The following is a 7,610-nucleotide window of genomic DNA, read 5'->3' on the forward strand; positions in this document are numbered from 1 at the left end:
TATACACACATATATATATATATATATATATAAAAAATTAATAACACACATCTCACAAACATACCTTGTATACCATTCACTGGCATGCCTCAGCCAGCTTTTTGTAGCCTCTGAGATGGCAAACTTGGTTTCATTAGGTAAGTTCTTTAGAACAGTTTCTGAAATTATTCATATGTAAGTTTTATACATAATTTACAACATATCATAAACATAGGAACTATAAATTACCATTGATGATATCGCACAGCACAAGCTCGCAATACTTGTGCTTTCCTTTACCCCCTGCCCAGCTGAACTCTCCTAGCCAGGCCATCATCAAATATCAATTTAATCAATTGTACTGTGACAGATTTAGCACATTTTCCACCTGTCCTAGCCAAATACAAAATCTAAAAATAAAGACTAGTTTATAATAAAGCTAACTAATAAACATAAATTTGGGTGAAGCACAGAGGAAACTTGTTTAAAATTTCCTTGAAGTGGCCCATGTCACTACTCATGACAGCCTTAGGAGACTGGAAGGAATCCATTCTCAACATCATTTCCTTCACTTGCTCCTCAAGGCCCTCCATGGTTAATCGAACTTTAGTCATCTCCCTGATGAAAATTTCCTCGCCAATTGAATCTAGCAGGGTAGAAATGCCAGCATTATAAAATATATATTTGTACTAGTAACATAATATTTCAAATACCATGCAGTATACAAAAAGCTTTACGTACAATTATTATCTCTGTTCCGTCCAATTTGTCTGCAGCTTTTTTTCTGGAGAAGTAATCAATGTCTCCAAATCATTATTCATGTTTTCAATTGTCTGTTCTGCACATATATTTATTCTTGTGCAACTTTCCTGTAGATTTGCAGAATCAGTAATAGCTGTTGCCTGGATATTAGCCTTTACATAGTAATTCACACGCCTTTGAAACTGCCTCTTTGAAATAAATCTAACACTTTTGAATACTTTTTTTGGCGCCATATTATATTAGAAGTTTTAAAATACTATATATTTTAGTGTGAACTCAAATTATAACTCTTAGATAGAGAACTAAACTGATAAAAATGTAAATTTATTTTTTTCAAGTATGATATAAATTATTTATTACACACTCAAATATACATTAATTATATAAAACACATGCAATTTCCACTATTATTAATCAAGTTTAGAGCATTTGGATTTTCAATATTATTTATTAATAACACCACATATATATTTAAACAGAACAAATGAAATTTTCACTAATAATACTCAATTACGCAACAACTATAAAAGAATTCGACATATAGCGTCAGTAGCTTAATTGATGAGGATGACGCCAAGCGACGCGACGGCGAAGAGAAAGGGACAAACATATACGTTTAGAGGTCTCAAGCCGTGCGCGTATGAGATCGACATGTCGTGAACCGTTCGTTATACCTGCTCGAGTCCTTTGCTTTTGAGACGTCCCGTTGCATATTCATAGGATATCGCGATATTAGGAGATTGTGAGGACAAGTGGGACATTCCCTGGCATGTCTTGTGCTGTCTGGGTATATATATATATATATATATTACATATTATTACAGCAATCAGAACCTTAGTTCCTATGATGGACTATGATGAACCCAATGGTTAATCCATCCATATTTTTGTTATTAGAATATATGATTTTTGTTATTAGAATTAATCTAATAGGGCTGACTTTTTATTGGTGCAGCAATGCCGGACAAGGGCTATTTTTACTTGGAAACATATTGCTATCTATATTTCTATGTGAAAATCGTTGTCACTGCTGCCTGACAACAGGCTGCTCGAAGTGGGTATCGAACCTGGGACCTCTGAATCAAGTCCCGTCGCTCTTAACCGCTTACTACGGGCAAGCCCTTTAATTGCATTTTTAGTTCATTGAAAATTCATATTTTCAGATTATTTATTTCATTGAGAAAAAAATTAATACGATCCATTTTCAACCCATATGCCAAACTTTGACCTGGGATCGGACGATCCTCAACAGCTTTGCCAAATTTTAACATACAATCGAACTTTTTTCTATGTATGTGCTGTGAGAGATGTTTAATTCAATTTGAAAAATCTTGTGCTTTACCTTTAGCAGTAAACGAGAAGATCTAGTTCCAATCCATGATCAGATATACTCTTGAATTCACAATTAGGCTTTAAAGAAAACTTGCAGAGCATTTGTTAAGGAAGGCGACAAACTGTGTGCCCAAAATAATCAATAAAAAATATGAAAATAACACCTTTTTATTGAAACTCTGAAGCTTCATGGGGTTCGGTAAACATAACTTGATATATGTAATTTGTCTACAAAAATTTGTGAAATATCTTACAAAATATCTGAGCCAAAAGCAAAAGCACATAAAGTTGGAAAAAATGCGATGCTCGTGTATGTGAAAGTGGTATTAATAAATCCTTAAGATAAAATATTCGAATAGAGTTTACATGGAACAAATAATTACATAAAAAGTATACTAGGATTAAATGTAAATCTAAAATTAGGAATACAAACATTAAAATGTCTGTCGAATCAGAAAACACCAACCAAGGTTTTTCGTTTCTAATACCTATTACAAAATGTGCAGTATCTCGTTTGGGCAAAAATAAATCTTATGCGACGTTAAATAAAGCAGTAAATAGAAAAAATATAAAACTAAAATTATAAGAATAAAATACCCTGTTTTACTTATTACCATTGAAGCGAAAACATGTACTAATATATTTATATAATTAAATTTGTATATTTATTTGCATGTATTGTTGGTTTGTATTTTTGTGTGTTTATAGTTTTCCAATTAGAAATATTATTCAGAAATAAAGAGAATACTATTACATCTTACGCATTTCATAATGTGTTGTCTATTGAATATTTAAAACTAGTTAAGTGTAGTTTAATGCATTAGTATGTAGCAATTAATTATTCTCCAAGAATTTCTTAATATTTGCAACTATCCATTAAAATCGATTTCAAATATCACAGAGTGGGCACTAATCGATTTTATTAAATCTTACTTTTTCTTTATATAATTTCCATGCTGCGTGTTATTTGTCGATTTTCTTCATATATAAATTTAACAAATTTGGTGATATATGTTATAGAAATAAATAATTTGCTGAAGCTAGGGAAGAACTTGAACTTGATCAGAAAAGATCAGATAAGTCCAAAGATTGTCATAATCACAATTGAATTGAACAAATCAATCTCCACAACGTTGAATAATTTCTGTGTTATAATTTGATGTATAGTTCAGGAATCTTCCTCATGAAAGACCAAACATCTTTGAGCTATTACTATTTATTGTCAAATACCTCAAACCATTGAATTTGTGAGAATTTTTCCTTCAATGAAACTAAGACTGCCATTTTATTTAACACATTGTTTTGATATCTACAAAGATATCTAATCTCAAATCTTGATAGTAAGCTGTCTTCCTATTTGGTTCAAAACTATTTTCACAATCACGCTTGACAAGATTTCATACAAAAAGGATGTTTCAAATAGTCTGGCATATCAAAGCAATAAATTAATTGTCGTCACAGTGATCATTCATAAATCAAATTCCTCTTTACATATTCGCACAGGAAAATGTGTGACTTTTGAATCAATTGAACAAAATTTTAATGATCTTCAGCAGTAGTGATCTTATCTTGCCCACATCTTATTTGATATGTAAATTATAGTTACTTATATTTTGTCAAAGTTTTGTGTATTATGCATCTCCTTGTATTATGTATTTGTCTGATCCAAGTTTAATTCCTTCCATGAGATGTTTTAGTCTCATATTATTTCATGTATGAGCAAACCTATGCATCATTTACCTTCTACCATATTGATACAGTCTTTCATATTAAAATAATAGATTAATTAATCTATTATATAATAAATAGTTAATATGTTTTACTTCTTAATTGTTCTTTATGTGGTTGCAATCGCAATTTCGCAAGAATCACAAGTTGCTATTATTGCATCATCAGTCGTTATTAGTCTTAAACATCATTTTTTAGTAATTGCTGACCCATTAAGTTAATTATATATATAAATTGATATTATACCTGCCGTGGTATAATCAATAACAGTGCTCTTTCTTTAATTCAATAGTTCATTATCTTTTCTTAAAAAACGTAATAATTTTCCATTATATTTATAACTCCACTGTAGCCATAATCTATCTATACAATAATTAAAATTGCGGCACAATTGCTATATACGTTTTAACAAATTTTACATATACAAAGACCACACATATTGATTTCGAAAAAAGTCTAAATTCAAGAAAACTACCGACACTTTACCATTACAATACATAATTTTTGGCAAACTGTACATGAACTGATATACCAACGCACACATTTTATGGATTTATTTTTGCTCAACAAGAAACTCATGAACAAATAAAATTATATTCACATATTAGCACACGTAAGTAAATAATATAAGATTTATAAATTAATACAAAAAAATTAACTCTTCAACGATTTTTCAATATACCACGAGATATGCTTTTTGTTGTATATGCCATGCAAACTCTACCAAATGAAAATACATGATTATTTAAATTTAACCCTTTCGACTCGCGAATTCCGAAATTTATATGTAATTTGACGCCGGAGCGGCGGCATCCGAGTCGAAAGGGTTAATATATTTCACAAGGCAGCTAATATCTTTCAAGTTATGTTTTCATCTTTTATTTTCGGGTACATAATTTGTCACCTCCTCAGAAATTGAATCTTTCCTAAACACTAATTGTAACTCGCAACAAAATTCGGGCATTATAGATTTAAAAAAAATGTACGCAGTGCAGTTTTCGCAAATAACTATTTACATTTTGCGGATAATACCAGAGCCACTCCAGACCGATTATACAAAATACGTGACATCGTAGAAGCAATTGTGCATACTTTCAAAAGTTCAGTTAGACCTGGACCAAAAATTGTTATCAATGAGAGTATTTCAGTGAGGACATTTCAAAAATTTAGGCAGCGTTGCATATACATTTTGCACTGGCGACAGTTTCTGGAAAATATACATGAATGACATGGAAAAAATATTTTCTAGTATTTGCCAGTTTGCTTCTAAAAAATATACGCAGATTACTTTGTTTTTTTTTATTTATTTTTCATAGCAAGCTATACAAAGTACATTCAGCTATATTTGTTACAGTTATATATTATTTGACTGCGTGAGAAGGATCGCTATCCTGCGATAGCGCTTTATTAGATGTTATGTTATATTTTGTAGTAAATCATTGCAGATTCTTTTTTTGAGACGCTTTGGTGGTAAAGACTTGAGCAGCAGGTCTAACGCTAATACGATTGGATGACGTCTTAGACGAGCTTTGTATCTGGTGCAGTAAAGACTAATTTCTTCTTCTATAGTTCGAATTCTAAAATCTTGATGTATCAACCAATTGGGAACATACTTTGAAGCGTTCACGACTTCTTTCAAAATTTTATTTTGGAACCTTTGTAGAATAGTTATGTTCGATTTACTGGCCGCACCCCATATTTGTAGGCCGTAGGACCATATTGGTCCCGCTAGTAATTTAATTGCTGCATTTGAAAAGAGGTCAAAGATAAGCAAACAAAATAAGGAGCGTCGCTTCAGAGAATTCATGGCATTTAAAGAACAAAAAGCTAAAGAGTCAAATCAATATAAACAACAAGCTTTAGAGTTATTAAAAAAGCTTGTTAAAGCTAATTCTAATTCTAATACTAATAATTCTAATTAACATGATTATGCTTAAAGACTGCTCTTTATGAAGTCGGGCTTGGACTTGAAGATAATGGCTTCCAATACTCAGAATAACAATTTTTTTTATTTTTCTGAATAAAATTTAAAACAATTAAATTTTATACTTTTAAATATAATAACCAAAAAAAGAATTGATTTTATTTCATTTCATCCAATAATTAATTCACTAATGTACAATAATTAATTAAATGTATAATATTATTTGATTTTTAATTTACAATTTTCTTGTGTATATAATTATAAAAATCTTATCTTATTATTAGTTTGTTCATGTTTATTTCTCATAATTGTAATTTTTATCTATTGAAATGACTTATAGTTGCTTTCATTAAATATTTCTTATAATTAATTGCTCACATATACGATTTCGTTTATCAACACCAGCAGCAGGTAAAATTCTATTATAATAAATTTCATTTATGTTTCCATTTTGTTCTATTACTTCCTCCAACGGAAATACATCGTTTTTTAATCGAGAACTGTCAGTAAACTGCGAAATCTTTTTTTAAGTAATCCAAATGCACGTTCAATTGCTATACGTGCAGAAGAATGACAAAAATTATAATTTTTTTGTCTTGCTGATAAGTGCCCATTATCTCGATATGGTGTAAGTAAATGTTTGTGAAGAGGGTAAGCTGCATCGCCGACTAAATGAGATTCGTTCGGGAATTTATGTTCATCGTTGAGGTAATTATTCACTTCTGATAGACGTAATACTCGTGCGTCATGTGCAGAACCAACATTTCCAGCATAACAATGAATAAATTTACATCGAGCATCACAAATAGCCTATTTTTGAACAAAAATAAAAATGAATATTTACAAATGTTGTTAATTCACATGACTGCTTACTTGTAATTGAATTGAATGATGTCCTTTTCTGTTGACATAACATTCCGGATGTACTCGAGGTGCGGGTATATTTATATGTGTTTCGTCAATTGCACCGATAACATTGGGACAGCCGCTTGTAGTTTCAAATTCAGTAGAAATTTCAGCAAGCTTTTCATTTTCAGGCCAGGTAATAAAATTTGGAGCTATTTCGACTAGAGCTAATATTACCCTTTGTACACTCCACCACGCTGCTGCAAAACTGACACCAAACCTTTGGCAAACCGAGCTTAAAAAAACAATGTATTAGGTTAATGTTTAATTTTTAATAATTATAGTTATTCAAAATATAAGTAATTATATTTATACCGATACGAATCTGGAGTAGCCATTTTCCGTAAAGGGATGAATAATTGTTTGTCTGGTGATATCATTTCACATTCTGGGTTTTTTCTGATTAACGATGGTTCAATTTTTTCACGAACAAAATCAAATGTTGATCGAAACAGTCTAAAATTTAAAAACAAATTATTTGCATGTAATTAAACTGAAGGGTCAAGATAATTTTTTGTTAACTAAATTCTTAAATTGAAATAAATATTTACTTAAAATGAGATTTAAATTCATTATCTGAAAATGCTGGTATAACCTCTTCCACAAAGTTTTTTATTCTTGGTATAGGTTCTTTTTATAAAGATAAATTCAAATGAGTTTCGCAATACTTCCATTCCATATCATTAACACTATCTTCAATCATATCAAACTCATCACTATCATCAGACTCATCATTGATAATTTCTAATAAATTATTTATCATTTGACAGACAGTTGCCGCTTTGTTGATGCTTATTGACTTGATGCTCACAGTATCCAAAACGAGCGAAATTTAGTTATCGATTCTAAGCGCTTATCGGCTAAGTCGAACACGAACTAGTGGGGCGCATGGCATCGTGCCTTAAGGCAAATTGCTGGAACTTCCCGTACGAAAAATTATTATTTTTTTAAAAAGATTAACGTTTTTTGAAAAAAATTT

General features: G+C 30.6%; 1 pseudogene; it reads right to left on the reverse strand.

The window, feature by feature from the left end:
- Nucleotides 1-6,214: 6,214 nt before the first annotated feature.
- On the reverse strand, nucleotides 6,215-7,394 carry LOC113380623 (annotated as a pseudogene).
- Between the last annotated feature and the right edge of the window lie 216 nt (nucleotides 7,395-7,610).

The sequence above is a fragment of the Ctenocephalides felis genome, unplaced genomic scaffold, assembly GCF_003426905.1.
Source record: "Ctenocephalides felis isolate EL2017-DRISC unplaced genomic scaffold, ASM342690v1 CF-g0.4_SCAFFOLD_02262, whole genome shotgun sequence".
NCBI lineage: Eukaryota > Metazoa > Arthropoda > Insecta > Siphonaptera > Pulicidae > Ctenocephalides > Ctenocephalides felis.